Genomic DNA, 17,795 nt, shown 5'->3' on the forward strand with positions numbered 1-17,795 from the left:
AATTAAATTTTTGCAGTAATTGTCTTGGTTTTTTTGGGTCTAGTTTGTTCTATATGAAATCTGTATTTCAATTCACTCTTAAGCAATTTATACACATCAATTTTCTATTTCTTAAGTTTTACAGTCAATTTGATCTTTTATAAAGTAAATTATATAATAAAAAGGAAGCAACTGATATCAACATTTGAATTCAACAACATGTTTATCTAATTTTAGTTTCAATAATAAGTTGCATCTTATTCCAAAAATCTTTCATGTATATCATTGTTACCGTATTAGTTTTAATTTTTAACGTTTGATAATGAGCATTACTGAATTTAAATACATTTTTTATATCTCACACATTAAACTATTGTACAAAAAGAAGCAACACAATCATTTTTATTTGGCGACACAGGAAATAAGAAGAAGCAGGTAAACTTTTATATTTCTATGTTTTACATCATTAGAAAAGTTTCACTTTATGTGTCTACCTTCATGTTATTCTATTTTTATATTAATATTTTGTTTTGATAAAATACAAAAACAAATCTTAAAAGGCTGAATTCATCCGTGTGTGTTTCTCTTGTGTACTTTGTTGTGACAATGTTGAATTTGTAATATCTATCAACGACGTCAATAAAACTCAATAAATGATAACCAGGCAATTTTGTACGCCAGAGGGACGTTTGAATAAACATGTTAAAGGTCAAACAAAGTATGAAATTGTAGAGCATTGAAGTCTAAATTGGTCGAGACTATTTGGTATTCGCAAAATTATTAATAATTATCTGAGACAAAAAAGTAGTTTGGTTTATTTTACATGGATGGGAGATAGCTGGCAATATCTTGAAAGACTTTTGAATGGAATCTGAAGTATTAACCCTGTATGGAATATATTACCTATTAGAGAGGAATAAGATGGAGATAGACATTTTAAAGGTAAAATGTATTCACTTTAAACAGAGTTATGAATCGAGAAAATAACGCGTGAGGACCAAGAGCTAAAAAAAAAGGAAGGAATTTGAATAATCAAATAGCAATAGATGTTGGACAAAAATATATTTCGTTGAATTTAAATTTATAAAACGCTTACTATCCTTGTTGAATTGTTATTTCTTATGAGTAGTCATTTTGTTCAATGCAATAGCACTTTCGGGATTTACTTTCATCAGGATTGCACAAACCAAAAACTTTTGAAAGCCAAAGACGAATGAGACCTAAACACGTGAAGAGCTATATGACCTAAAAGAACATAAAATATGCAAATTTATTCAAGGTAATCTTTTCTGACGGAGCTTGAACCTTCGTTTTTTAATCATTTTTCAACTCATCACACAAAACATTAAGAAACGTTTGTTAAAAATCATATCAGTACTAATGCATTGACTAAAGTTTAAACAATATTTGATTCAGATAAATTGATTCGGATTGGTTAACAGGCCAATCCTATGTAAGCCCTTTCTACACAACAAGGTAAAACATATTATTTCTTATAAAGTAAGAACCTTGCAATCTGATTGGTTAATTACGGCGGTCTAAATAACACCCTACCAAAGTTCACCTGGGGATAAAACATTTCAAAATTAAAAAGAAACAAATATTCAAAATAAAGAAAATAATTTGTTAATGCAAAAATTTCGAAAAAAATATAATAATTTGGCAAAATATAAAAAACTATTCTTTGCTAAAATTTAAAAGAATGAAAAAAAAAAAAAAAAAAATAACGATTTTTTTTATAAATTCCCCAAAATAAAAAAAAAATAATAAATAATATTTGACAATGTGCACCAACATAAGTGTTGAAAAAAGTGTAATGGGAGTCTCCGTAAGAATTTTTCAATTTTACATCCCGGTATAAAGTTGGAAAAAGAATGCTTCGTAAGAAAAAAAAATTCGTTATCTTTGTGTAATCTGGGGTGTACGAAAGTTTACACCGGTATTGAAAATTCTGTACATCCCTGATTGCACCTCCAGTCAACTGTTTAATATTATAATTAGAATAAATCATTTTTCCCAAACAACATTTTAGATATCAATCACTTATGTTTTACTAATCAATCGCACCTGAGAAATAACGGCAGTGAGTAATTATCCGTGTTGGTACATAAAAGAATCATAAATAATAGATAATAAGAAAAAGAAATTAGAGTGAACAAAAAAGATGCACTGACTACTGAGTTGATGAAACCCTCGGGTACTAACAGATCACCAACAGGGATATTAAACTACTTGTTCAACCTGATCTATTAAAATATAATCTTATTGAGCAAAGACAAATTATTCATGAGGCTAAACTACATTGTAAAAAGAATAAATATTTCCTATGAAATTATATTTTTCTAATCACATTCACGGCTGTAATTCAGAATGCCGAAACAAAAGATTGTTTCAGAATCAGTAACAGCTGTGAAATATTGCCGTCGGATTGCGGTTTGAATAAATGCAATTCAACTAAAAATTCAAAAGCAAACTTGTTGTTTTAAGATAAATATTATTCCTCAATGATACTAAGCACGAAATGTTCTAATGTTCAATGCATTAACGAATGGAGTCTGGTAGGGCTTTGGTTAGATCTCTATTCTGGTCTGTAACTAACAGGTCGTATACTTTTCTAAATCGTTAATTTTAGCTGATTGTCTATTTGCATGTCGGCACGGGTAAAGAATGCACAATAGAAGATGCTTGCCTTCTCAATTCAGTGGATTTCCATCAGTTAAGAGATTCAATAGAAATAATAAGATATGGTATATTGCAAAAAACAACTCTCCATCAGAGACCAATTGAAATAGAAATCAACAACTATAGGTCACCATACGGCCTTCAACAATGAGTAAAACCCGTACCGCTTAGTAAGCTATAAATGGTCTCGAAATGACTTGGGGCAGACTTGGGGCAGACACAAACATAATGTGGCGGGGTTAACATGTTTGAGGGCTCACAATCCTCTACTAACTTTGGACATTGGTGTAACAGCACAACATAAGAGCCAGCTTTAAAAATCAGATGAAAAGTGCTTTACTCATCAGATCGATACAAAGCAAAAACATCTTACAAAAACACAAAAGACACAAAGTACAGATCTGAGAGCACTCGCAGTTACCGATAGCTAGGTCAAAGCCAACTACAACGAACAAAACATCATGTGTATATAACTAAAATATCAATCCGTACACACCCAACATTCAATGGATTTAGCTTAAAGACGTCATGAACAGTAAGAGAAAAACATGACCTTGTGCAAAGCCAAAAAATAGGTATCGACAGCATGTAGATCCGTGAATGTACATATCTGTATCGATGTGTTTGAGCTTTTAATTTTGACATTTGATAAAGGACTTTCCGTTTTGAATTTTCCTTGGAGTTCGGTATTTTTGTTATTGGTTTGGTTTTCATTTACTGATAACAATATCAATATTTATACTGATAAACCATTTTCAAAGATCTAATTACAGTGATGACTTTGTAACCTTTTAGAATAAGTTTATTTAAAGGATCGATTAGCGTACCCGGATCGTATCAAAATTTACGGTCTCTTTAAACAACATCACATAAGCTTTCTACGGTTGCAGCCAAACTTCTAAACCAATTGTTGTATCTATGGAAGAATTTAGTAAAGGTTTTTAGTAATGTGTGGTAACGAAATCCTTGGCTCAATAATTTAATGGTAATACATATATAATTACGTTCACTAAAATCCAAAACGTCCCTACATACACGGGCATAACGACAAGTTGGGATGTATAAACACCGTAAGATGGTGCCAAAAGAACATACTCGTTCACAAAAGTAAAATTAACAAAAGGGAACGAAAATAGTCCCTTTTGTCGTAAATATAGTGTAAACTTTGGATTATATAATGCAGTATATATCATTTGTTTATCGGTAAAGTCTCAACAAAAACAGAAAATTGATATTGGGATCTTGATAATTAGTCTTCTATATTTATAATATTATTTTTTGTCTTGCACATTTCCTATTAACAACTGTCATACAAGTGGCAGGTTTAAACCACCACTTTCTTCGGAAATTGCCTGTACCAAGTAAGGAATACCACTTGTTCCGTTGATTGATAGCGTTTGATATCATTTTTTGTTTGTTTTTGTTTTTATGAACTTCCCCTCTTTGAATATACCTTGGAGTTCAGTATTTTTGTTATACTTTTTCCCACAGCGGTGTCCGTTTGTATAAACATACATCAAAATCATCTTTTACCTATATTTTTAAGAAAACTAAACATATATTCAAGAATACCTCAGTATCTGATCATTCAATCCAAGTACATGATACTTATAGGATCATCTATTTTATTTTTTGTTGTAGTTTTGTCCTATTCTTTTTGCAAATATAATACAAGTAACACAACTGGTCAACAAATAAGACTGAATTTTTCAATCGAAATTGTATTTAAAATATACTTCAGTATTTTCTTTTGCAGACTCTGCTTAAAGTTGCAATTATTTTCGTGACACCAAGTCAGTTATTTAGGTATGGTTGTATAGAAAAGTTTATCCAGTTGGGGAATGTTGGGTAGAAATTTGAATGTAAAGTATCCGGAACATCTACAATTTAATTTATATTTCGTGTTTCAAACTTCAAAAATTACATGATAATTACTTTTAATAATACGTGCACAAACACATATGTTATCCTTTTAACAGCCAAGACTGATTTTGAATATACAAATAAGATTCGTCCGCTTGAACTAATTTTTACTAAATCGAACATTCATAAAGGCTGATGTCATGTTTTAGAATTTGATATAAAAATTGCAGATGATTATTTACTTACAAAAAAATGTGGACAAACGGGACGACTATTTCTTTTCCAATTTTAAATCATTCTTACTTTCGGCTTTCATTTGGTTTGATATGGGAGTAATCCTGATTATGCATGAAACATATACCACTGGACGTGAAATAATCAACCCTCAAATAATTGTTTTGTAAGCAATTGCAGTGAAAACCTGGATTTAAAGTCAAGTATTATCTGTTTACTTAAATCATTATAGATATATAATATTAAATTGTTCAACACGTTAAGTGAATGTTGTCACAAATATAGCAATGCATTCTGGAAATATGATATCACACTCAGAAATAAATGGATTGGTACAAATTATAGTATACAATGTTACTGTTTAATCACTAGTACTGCGTCCCGTATTTGTTTTATAAATCAATTCACTTACTTTTAGTTTGAAGGAATCAATACTAAAACGTTTCTTTTGTTTTCTGCATAGCTTGTTTGGTGTTGCACAATACCAGGGGTTTCTGTAATGTTTTAGGTGTAATACCACCAAATCATAGTACGTCACATCCGGTTACATACGAAAATCGGTCGAAAAAAAATATTCCCTTGAATTTGACAGTTGTAGGTAATTGATCCTACATTTCATTGCAGTAAAACATTTCTGAGTCATAAACATATATCTTGGGTATTTCAAAGCACCATTATTTCTTTATTTGGGTTTTCTATAGAATATTTTGGAAACTTGAGGTTACATGGTTACTAAAGCTTGTACACAGGTTAAAAAAGGGGGAAAATTTGATTGGTTAACTTCCAGTGATGGTTATTTTCTTATATGCAATGAAATGTTATGTGAAATTTTTTCTATAGTACTGGACAGAATAAAACTTTACTCATGCCAAGTATTTCTTTATTTGAAACAAAGATAAATTCTGCACAATTTTTTGAAAAGTGCAAATTTAACAAAGACTAATAGGGGAAAATCAATGGTGGTATTACACTTTTACGACGCTGCAAGAAGTAAACATCTACGAGGTACAGCAACTGATCTTGGGCGGAAGACGAAATGATTTCTTATCAACATGTTACATAATTTGCTTTCAGTTACTTTCAAAGTAACAACGATCATTCTTTAATTGGGTTAATTGATATTGTTTTGGTTTGTGTTTCAGTTATATAGTATTCCTTCATTTATGAGTTAATAAGTTTTCCTATGCTGATTTATTTTGTATATTATTTTATGGAAGGTTTTTTTAATCCACGGATCTAAGTTAAATAGTAGGAGGTTTGCGATTTCAAAAATCCAGTGAAACAACGCCACACGTTCAATAGCTTGGTCCAAGTCAGTCACGTGGTCAGTAGTTCTCGCATGTCATAGAGTTTATACAGTTGATTTAGAGATGGACATATTGTATACACATCAGTATTTTGTTGAAACCATATGTTGATATCTATTTGTTTTTTGGTAATTGTTGTCGTTGGCTTCCTGTCTCTTTGGGGGTATTCCCTACATCATCTTTGATTATCTGCCTGCAATCATGGAGTCAAATGTAATTTTTTTTTCATACGATATTGATCTATATTTTTGTAAATGTTTTAAATTACATTCATTAAAATTTTGAGAAATCAAGCAAATATAGTTACATATAAGCACGTCGATACGAATACGATGAGAGCAAGTATAAAACGTTCGTTCTCGAGTTCTATGATGCCAACTGGCTGTGCTGTTTTATGGAGATGTATGTGATATTTTACGAAAACAATAAAGAACCAGGTTGAAAAACCTTGAATCATCGTAGGCCTTATATTAACAAAAGCTAAAAGGAATAAGTCATGGAAGTCAAACCTTGAATTCTACCATTTATACATAACATTTACAAAAGATTGAAATGCTTGCATATATGTTTGTGAAAACAAAAGCGGCACCGGATATTCACTATCATTTTCATAATTAAGCTACCTTATACATCGAAATCTTGTTGGTCATGTTGGTATTGCTATACACAATTTTTTGTTCAAATTTATTGTCATCTGCATTGTTGAGAAATCTTTAAGTAGTTTAAAGACTATTTGATATTCAAATTCCTAACCTTCCAATTTTGACCTTATGAAAGAAAAAATTACACAAAAAAAATGACCATCGCCCGAACCGGACCATCTTAAAACTCAAACGTGGATGACAAGTATGTTGTTGAAATTTTGTCCTTTGACTTTGAGGACAGCTGTTCTGAAACTTTATGTGTAATTGATAAATACGTAACTGTAGCAAATTCCAACAAAAATATATATGAAAGTTGAATTAATTCCAATATCATTGTTTGTTTTTATACAATGACACCGATTTAGGAAATTACGACAGGATTACAACTTTTTTACAGATGGATGGGAATACTGATACATCAGAAATCTCTATGATGATAAGATTTTATGTCGAAACGGAAGCTGCAACTAAATTATTGTAACTGCTATTTAAACAGATGAAAACATGACATTGTCCCTTATCTAATTATATATATCTGCTACATATGTGCAACATAGAACAATTCGGCTACATTCTTGAAATATGTTAATAATCTATTTCTAAAAATTGTTGTTAGTTGTAAATTATAGATATTGACTGTATTCAATGACCAGAATTTCCAGGATTTAACAATCAAAACTGTATTAAAGTAAATGAAGAATTTTTTAACGTAAAAAAATTATACAGACATGTCATTTTTGTTTAACAATACACATCAACTCGCAAGCAATGATCGCACTTCCAATAGTTAATTTTGACAAGATTAATTGACGTCGCATGAATTTCTTGACGCTAGATTTGAAACCGATGCATGAATTTTTTTACATGTGTTTTTTCTTCGTGTAACATTTCTTTGAATCAATACCTGCACTGAAATCAGTAAAACAAAGTTGTGTTTCTGAACTACCGGGACCGAGCAAAGAAAAACAGAATCAGGCCATTAGAAGGTTGAAGGCAGGAATAATTCAACGTGATGATACTCAACATTTCACGTCAGATATGCCCCTTTTAGTTCTTAAAACAACGGTATTGGCAAACAAGAGTTGTAAATGAACATCCATACCCAGGTCAACTTGTAGAAACAACGCCGCGTCAACACAATCGCATCACACAGCGCAATTTTCGAGAGAGTTTTATGACTGTTACGTCGACTGCTAACCAAGTCGCCCGGTGTCAAGGAAAACATAGTAATGAAATGGTTTCCCATTTACTGAACTTCCACAGAATCCACTGCAGAAAATCATTTCAATCAATTGATCATAATTTTTAAAATCAGTACAATAGGGTAGACAGAAGCAAATTCAGTCTGAACAATAAATCATAAAGTAATGTTTATTCTTTGAGTACGTTTTCAGACTTATCCGCTGCAGTAATTTTAGTATTGTTCAGACAGTTCGCTTGCAGTCAATTCAGTACTGTTCAGTAGCTTCTAAGGTAATTCAGACTTAGTTTGATGTATACAGGTAGATAACAAACTACTGAACAGTCTGCACAAGGATCTTAATTTTAAAATGTGTTCACACTAATAAATATTATTTTCTGAAGATTTTATGCAACCTATTTGGCGCCACATTTTATGAAAACGTTTTTGAAGTACAGGTAAATAACTCTGAAAAATTAACAATAGTACTTCGTTACCATGAGGCAACACTTATTAGATAGGTGTTCGTTTTCCTGATATTACAACAAATAATGCAGATTGCAAGTTTCTACATATCCATTGACCGGGAAATTGTTTTCAAATTACATGACGTCATTAGCTTATCTTGAATTTCATAAACCTATCGGTTGAATTTTTGGTTATACAAGGTCTGTTCCGTTTCAAACCAATACAGGAGGTCATTTTAATGATTTCTCTTGTGTACTTGACACATACAAGAAAATAATAATAATAAACAACAAAACTAACAAACAAACAAACACAAAAATAAAGAAATAATTAAAATAAATAAATAGATAAATAAATAAATAAATAAATTAATTAATAAGTAAACATACATGAATAAATTAATATAATAAATTTTTCATAGATTAAACTGATGAATAAGCAATTTAATTGTTATGATCTTAATAAAGAAAAACACTCCGTATGAATATAAGTTTACAAACAGAAAACGTAAAAGTGATATATTTATCTAACAATTGACACGATACCTGAATTTTAACGCAAGGATAGTTTGATTAAATAATCTTAACAATACTGGACAGCACACTTTGTATACTGAAAAGTTTTTAGAGTAAAGCAGCGGCACCAAAGCATTCGAGATCAGATATATCAAATTATTATTATATTTTCGGCACACTGTAAACACGTAACTGTATAATTACAATTATGGCCTTTGGAAATATAAGTCATATAAAATGACTATGGTCAGGGAAAATTTATTCTGTCCTTAATGTCAAGAATCTTTGTTTGTCTAAGTTATGTTCGACATTAAAATGTCGTTGAACAATCTGCCATTTGAAGTCTGTAAAAGCAATCTATGTTTTAACTTTGATTATTCTCAAATACTAATCATGTTGTCGAACAATTTTTTGGACATCTTTATTCATTTAGTGCTTGATCTTATAGTTCAATCAATTGGATTTAAAACTGATCTAAAACTAAACTTGCATGTGTCTTGTCGATACAATTTCGGGTAAAGATTTGTTACCGGATTTTTCACGATCCGATTGCAACGATTTGCCGTTATAACTTATTTTACAGCCATATGTCTCGTTGAATCGAATATGCATCTAACTTTGAATAATCAATGATGATAATGATCACAAAAAAGATTAGGAAAAATATGTTACTACATTTAAGTCCATTTTATCAAGATTTATGTGTGACCGATATCAAATACCATGTTGCAATGTTACCATGTTACCATATTAACACCCGAAGACATACACATACAATAGATTTGGTAAAACAGTTCAAAGTGTTTGAATACTGAAATGTATCTTGATCTATTTATTATTATAATCATACCCATTCATGGCCATTAACATTGTTGATGTCACTGACGTGTACAAAGTATATACACATTCACGGGGTTTAAGGTTAGGTGGAACACATTTTGTTTTTAAACGAATAAAATGATAGTTGTGGTATTTTATTAACCTTAAATAACTTTGGTATTAAAAGCTATAGTTAAATACCGAAACTGGTACATACGGCCACTAGATATAATTTTGATTCTTTACACAACTTCTCCTTGAGGAAAAAAATTAAGTGTGAAACACCGAAATTTTAATTAGATTAGAATTCAATCGTTACTTTTATTAGTAGGATTTTACTTTCATATATTAAGAAGTGATAATTAGAAAGTACAAAAAAATACAACCGTAACTAAAGGTATATCAATAGCAATTTTCTGCAAAATAACCTTACACATCATTAAGAAAATTTGTTATTGACTATATACAAGCATGTTTTCTTGTGGGTATTCGATATCGGCCACATAATATATTCATTCCGCCATGAAAACAGTCTGGGCGAATGAAAACACCTATTATGATGACAGAACTGATACAACTCCACAAATACCACTCACGCAGCCACCAAGCAAGGTATTAATGGAGTCCCTTGTTATAAACGAATAAGAGCAGAATGGTCTGTCAAAATAAAATAACAACATCATCACAAGAATATCAATCTGTTATTTTTTACTCGTCATATCATAAACTATGTGATTAAGTAAATTAATGAGAGTTTAACGTTATCGATACCTATATCATTTTTATTCGTTATAGACATGTGCCCCAAAATACATACTTATTATAAAAATAATATGCTCTCTCTTTTTTTTTAAGTCAGCATATGATATGGATGTAGGTATATGTATATTGCAAGACAATTTACCGAATATGTCTAGTTAGAGACTATTTATATTGTTACAGGCCTTTTCTTACAGTAATCGTTTAAACAATTTGTTTAAGTTGTTCAGATATTTTAGGCTAATCTAGGTATGCAAAAACATCAAGATATATGACAAACCTTAACACTAGTTGTGCATGCAAACAGTTTATTGCTACATTTTATGAAGTGTAGTTCTTTAAATGGCTATTCCATAATTCATATTTTGTTACTACATCTCTTACTAAATGAACTGTTACGACAATGTTAAAAAAAATATACCACTATATTCATGGCCAATGATATAGTTAATCACACTCGAATCTGCATATAATCTTTAATTAGATCAACAGTTAGAAAATATATAATATCGACATTCTTGTATGGGAGTCTTTTACACATTTGAAAACATTTTGTTTTTGATTTAGGATTTTGATTAAAAAAGAAATCTCGTCTGTAGGCTACATCGGTCCAATATATTTTACTTACATCCAAAATTGTTTTAATACTTTTCGTGTTAATTATTATTGTAAATAATTATTATCTAAAAACTACCCTTTTAAATTAATGTGATACAATTATATAAAGTTATATAACGTAACATAAACCAAATCGTACTGAAGAATTTAAGAATGCTTCAAATAAAATTTTAAAAACCACAATAGTGTTTGTCTGTTCCTAGTAACAACAGAAACGGTACCAATTGAATTGCACCCGATGACGTTTCGACAGTTAATGTTTCTTCAGTAAGACTCGAGGCCAACGTATTTGAAAGTACCTACTAAAAACGTTGAAAAGTTGCTAAAACATTAACAAAAAATTTAAGACATACCCAGACCTGGACGAGGAATCAGACTGATTGATGAGGAAGATATATCCTTAATTTAAATTGATTTACAAATTTTACGACAGCAAATTTAAACAGAACAATATCCGTAATTTTGTGCCTATGCCGAAGAACTGGCTACTGCATTATATTAATGATATCAATTCAGACAAACTGTTAGTACTTGTAGACTTATATTAACTACATTTTATGTAACACAAAATATACTAGGGTGCAAGACTTAATAATTGTCAACTCTATTTCATAATATCTGATTATATATGCTTTTATTATTTTATTATTTTCCCATTGTATAAATAATATAAAAGGAGTAATATTGTTAGCACTCCTTCTGAATAAAATATTTGTGTATAACTATAAACTTTTGGAGAGAATCAAACCCGACATTTAATTCAATCTAATCTAACCTTGAGAAAAAAAGATGAATGTTATATCGGAATGTTAAGGAAAATGAAAGAGAAATGTTAGAATTACTTACGTACTCTTGACCAATAATTTAATTACTTAAACGAAATTTAATAAATGTACGGTTATATTTGACATTATATTAAAAACACTGTCCATTAGTTTTTTTTTTATATCGGTAGGTAAAACTTGTACTGTTTATCGATATTTGAAAATACTGATAAATATTGAAACGCTTGATGGTTGTCTTTTTGAATTTGAATAATTGCATATTCATAGCATTCAGGAAAATATAAAACAATCCCTCATGAAGTCAGTGGATATCTGATTTCTTAAACCAAATCAAAACCTTTAATGCAAAAAATAGGTATAAAGATTCTGAATTATTCCAAACATCAATAAGTCAACTGCAGGCAAATATAAATATTTAAACTTTATGTAAAATATTGCATTTTCAAGCACCAACAATACTGATTTAAAATACTGGTACGCATTATTTGAAGAAAAAACTCGGAATATTGGCCTTATTTATCTATGTAAAATAAAATAGTGCATACAATATTTCGTTTGTATTTTTTATGAATTTTAAAAATCTTATTTGAGGTATTCAATATAGTAAGTATTATACATCAATGTTGTAGGGAAATAGCCTAACGTGTAAACATTGTTGCTGCTAATACTAGTAAGTAGTGTTATAAAACAATTCCTTATCTTAAACTCGTTTAATCAGAATGAGATATATTTCATCACAAAAATTAGTTTTACTGAGATTATGCAGTTTCAGGTTACTATTAAAGAGTTGATTGCTGGATTTGTTTTTGCTTATTCATAAAGATTAACACGAATATATCATAAATATGATGTTTGAGATGCTAAATTTTAATCAATCATTTTTAATATCAATCAAAACTATTCATACTAAAGACTTTTTTTCTATCCTTTTTGATTGAAACGCATAGTTGTTTGAATGACATTAAGTAGTTATTTATCAATTTTCATCTAATTCAATTTTATTGTATTTCATTTTTCTATTTTTGTTCTTTTTCTACTTTCATCTTGTTCGTGTTTATTTTTTCTCCATGAATGTAAATCCGTTGTTTGATTGTAGAAGTTGTATCATTCCATACGTCTATTTCTGAAAAAAAAAAATCTTTTAGACAAATACAAGTATTTAATATAACCTTTATGCACTGTGATATAATTTAGTATTCAGAAAAGACGCATCGATCGCTACAGCTAAACGGCCACTCGGTCAGAAGTATATCGCATCCTCTATGTAAAATAGTCATGTTTTGCATATACAAATGACTACAATAACTTATATGAGAAAGGAAAGATATGCAAACACGTGCTATCAATACAAAACATTTTGTCTATTGTGTTATCCTAACGTATCTCGTCTGCTTCCATAGTAAATATTACTCGCTTACATGTTATCTTATAAAATTGAGAATGGAAATGGGGAATGTGTCAAAAAGACAACAACCCGACCATAGAGCATGCACGTGTAACAAACCATACAAAGGTTTCCCCCTTACAAACACTTTCCGCTGATCGTAATGGCTCGTTGAGGAGTGTGTTCTATTTGAAAGGGAAGAATTTAATGTATGTCTGCAATTAACTCAGAAGATGACTTGTCTAGTAAAAATAGATATGTTCATTTAGCCACCAAATTGTTCTGCTTATGAATCATTGCTTTTATTCACATTTTACTTGAGTATCTCGGAACGTTGTGTGTCATTCACGTTGCTTATTCCTAAGTCAATATGGACGTTCTTCGGTTAGAATTGTAGTTTGTACACTTTGTAGCCCAAAACTCTATTTTCTAATTGTATCTCTTGACGTTGATATGTTCCTATCGTATCAATATACGATCCACGTAACATTAAAGAATATTTCAATAAACCAATTCCTGAAGGTTATCACTTAAGACCGTAGATCTCTCTTTTATCAGTTTTACATATATTCAATCTTTACTATTAACGGCATGACATAGTACTTTGTTTTATCTTAGTGTTTTCAAGAGTAAGGGTTAACATGGTAAATGTCTGAATAATGCAACTTTCAAGTTAACGTTTTTCTTTTTTTCGATACAAGACGTTTAAGAGGTAATGATCAATTCCAGGAAGGAACAGTTTGATCATTACATAACAATTTCAGCCAAAATAATAAAATAGTTTAATGAGTAAAATGTAACATACATGGGAAGGAGAATTTCTTAGGTTATCAACATAGTCACCAAACTATAGATTATTTAGAGAGATGACATCATCTTTATAGCAGAATGAGAAGTTATAGATTATACTTTCTTCATTTCAATCTTCATGAGAAACTGATGATGTCAGTTTCAGAGAATATTTTGCTTTAATCAGAGTAATGTTTTACAAGTATGATTTATCCATTCTTAAAACAAGATATTTGTATCTACGTTGGCCATTCTTTGTTATTTTCTTTGTCCAGGTAAAGCACTTTGGTATTGCTTTCGATTACTGAGAGCATTGTTTGCCATAAGTTATTATTGCTTTGCTTGACTTTGTAGTTTATTTTGATATTTCCGATTTGTTTTTGCTTTTATTGCATGGTTAACAAATGACCTTGCGTAATTTCATACTTTTACATTTTAGAGAGGAACATTGATATACATATCCAAAGTCATTGGTCGTTTAGATCTTTAGTGATATCATACTCTCTCTTTTATTTACAGAATAACATTGATAAAGGTTAAATTAACACATGTGTGTTGACGGAAGCTCATAATCACTGTTTAGATATCACAAGTTTGTTTATACTATGTGCCATTTAATGCAAGACATTTTGACAAAACACTTTTTCTTGTCTACTTTTGAAGATCTGGTAGTGTTCTAGACCTTACATTCTCTTCTCTGTGTTTTTATAGCTGAAATTCAAATATGTTGATATTTTATTGTTTTGTTTCATTGTTTATGTTTCTATGTTGTCATTGTATTGTGTTTGAATGCTTGCTCTGCTTTATATTTGGTTTGTAATTAGATTTCATTTGGGTTTTGTTTGTCCATTGGTTTATTTTTCTTGAGGTTTGTTGTTTTATTTTTATTTCGCTATGCTTACAATATATCCATTGTATGTTGGATGTTAACGGATTGATAATTTAGTCTTAGATGTATGATGTTTTTATTAGTTGTTAGTGGCTTTGAACTAGCTGTCAGTAACTGCGAGTACTCTCAGATCTGTACTTAGTGTCATTTTGTTGTTTGGATGTACAAGTACCCGGCCACGTCTACTTGTATTTGTAATATTTGTATTTTTATCGATCTGATGAGTTAAGCCTCTTTCAACTGATTTTTATAGTTCGTTCTTATGTTGTACTGTTACACCACTGTCCCAGGCTAGGGGGATGGTTGGGATCCCGCTAACATGTTTAACCCCGCCACATTCTGTATGTATGTATGTGCCTGTCCCAAGTCAGGAGCCTGTTATTCAGTGGTTGTCGTTTGTTTTTGTTTTACATATTTGTTTTTCGTTAATTTTTTGTACATAAATTAAGCCGTTAGTTTTCTCGTTTGATTTGTTTTACATTGTCATTTCGGGGCCTTTTATAGCTGACTGTGCGGTATGGGCTTTGCTCATTGTTGAAGGCCGTACGGTGACCTATAGTTGTTAATTTCTGTGTCATTTGGTCTCTTGTGGAGAGTTGTCTCATTGGCAATCATACCACATCTTCTTTTTTATATTTAGTGTGTTTTTGTGAGCGGTTTATTAATCCTTGATCAATAGGCTTTACATTTTACTTAGATTTTATGTATCAACCTAGCTACAGTTTTTATTTTGGACAAAACAATTTTCATTTATTCAAAAAAGATATATGGAATCTGTTAAAGGTTGTAAAGAAAATAATTTTTTAATTTTGTTGAAGTTTGTTTTCAAATTCTGCAGTAGAAAGGTGCTAAGTGGAATATATTGACTACCAGGCTATATATTGTTATTGATAAAGATTTTTGTGACATTTAAAAGGGAAACGAAAGATACCAAAGGGACATTCAAACTCATAAGTCGAAAGCAAACTGAGCCTGTAATTCAGTGGTTATCGATTATTGCTGTATATCATATTTACATTTATTTTTCGTGTTTTGTTCATAAATCAGTGGTCAGTTTTCTTTTTTGAATTGTTTTACATTTGCCATTTCGGGGTCTTTTATAGCTTACTATGCGGTATGGGTTTTACTTATTGTTGTGTCTATGGCGTTCTGTTTCTTTTCCAAAAATCAGGAAACACCCAAACGATAAGATGAATAAAAACACTGCTTTTATTCATCTACAGTTTGGGTGTTTCCGTCTTTTTGAAAAAGAAACAGTTATTACCTTTTCTGTATGTCTCAGTGTTTTTTTTTACATAAAAAGAACTTGCAAATTTTGAATTTATCATTTCCGCATGTTTCAATGTGTCCGCTTAACGATATGTTCCGTGTGCTTGGGTCTCGTATTTGATGTCTACGAAACACAGCCCGTTCAATCAGAAAATCATTTGAAAAGGGCTTGACTCATCAGATGGCATGTAGCACAATAATCAACTAACAAAAAGACACTGGCACAAAGAATCGGTCTGAGGATACTCACAGTTATTGAAAGCTAGTTGACAGCCATTCACAACTTATAAATATATCATGTTTTTTCCAGATATAAATACCAATCAGTTCGCTTCTAACCAAAGTTCTTTAGTAATGTCTGGCAACAAAACACTGACTTTAATCTAAAACATCAAAATAGCTAACATATTGAATAAACACACCCTAAGAAGGAGCCATGAATTTCACTGTCAAAGAGGAAAATTACCAAACGGAATCGAATTTTTTTTGTTATTTTATATAGTTTGCCTGGTAAATTAAGGCAACAGTAGTATACCGCTATTCTAAATTCATAAATCGATTAAGAAAAAAACGAATCAGGGTTACAAACTAAAACTGAGGGAAACACGTCAAATGTAAGAGGAGAACAACGGCACAACAGAAACTCAACACTAAAATGCAACACACACAGAAAGAAACTATAATGGCCATTGTCCTGACTTGGTACAGGACATTTTAAGAAAAAATGGTGGGTTAAACCTGGTTTTGTGGCTAGCCAAACCTCCCGCTTTTATGGCATATTAAATATAACATTAAAGTGACAAGATTACATGACAGGACTAGACTACAATACAAATAAATGGGAGAACATACAGGACAGAGACACATACAAATAATAGCTATCAAAAGGTACCAGGTTTATAATTTAATACGCCAGACGCGCTGGCAAAACTGAAATATCCAAATCTAGAAAACAACTATTATTGCTGTTTGTAATACATGTTTTGTGTAAGTTTTCCTGCATAAACTCCTCAGTATAATTATAGAACTCTTGACTATTCAAAAATGGCTTACTGGTAGTCCTCGAGAGTATCAACTACTCGGTATTCATTGCTTCTGTACTGGAATGATTTATAACAAACCTTTATTACATTTCTGTTTATACACGTAAACTTTGATAAAAAAAAAACTCCTGTTTCAACTCTTTGAGGCAAGGTTGACCTTAATAGATTTGGTAATTCTTTTCGGAACAGTTGGTGAAACAGCTCTGGACGTGTTCAAGAATCTATAACACTTGGTTTTTATTTCTTGGGTTCTGAATGGTTTTGATGAAGTAATATAAAACAATCTCTTCGTACGCACGGAAGTATTAAGTTTAATTTTCATTTAAAGTAAACAAAATATTCAACGTAATTGTGAGTGTTTTTGATAATATTAACGGTACCAATTTAAGTTCGATCTATTAAGTTGATTTTAGAAGGATTTTATAGAATTAAGGCATATCCTGTGACTCATAACAATGCAGGAACAAAGAGACCGGTTCGGCGTTTTCAATTAAAAAAAATGGCGTGGGCTCTAACGAACACAAACCTTAGTAATTGTATACCAATGTGGCTGGTATTAATTACTATA

At 30.7% G+C, this 17,795-nt stretch overlaps 1 protein-coding gene across 6 annotated transcripts in view; it reads left to right on the top strand.

Moving 5' to 3' along the window:
• Positions 1-271: 271 nt before the first annotated feature.
• Positions 272-17,795, top strand: part of LOC127709189 (uncharacterized) — a 61,539-nt gene continuing 44,015 nt past the window's right edge. Inside the window, exons 1-2 of one of the 6 annotated variants that reach the window (XM_052214591.1) lie at positions 272-414; positions 788-921. The gene's annotated coding sequence lies outside the window, so the exon portion shown is untranslated. The other 5 variants (XM_052214604.1, XR_007985551.1, XR_007985559.1 and 2 more) reach the window with 5 other exon arrangements.

This window comes from Mytilus californianus, unplaced genomic scaffold (genome assembly GCF_021869535.1).
Source record: "Mytilus californianus isolate M0D057914Y unplaced genomic scaffold, xbMytCali1.0.p SCAF_1, whole genome shotgun sequence".
Lineage (NCBI taxonomy): Eukaryota > Metazoa > Mollusca > Bivalvia > Mytilida > Mytilidae > Mytilus > Mytilus californianus.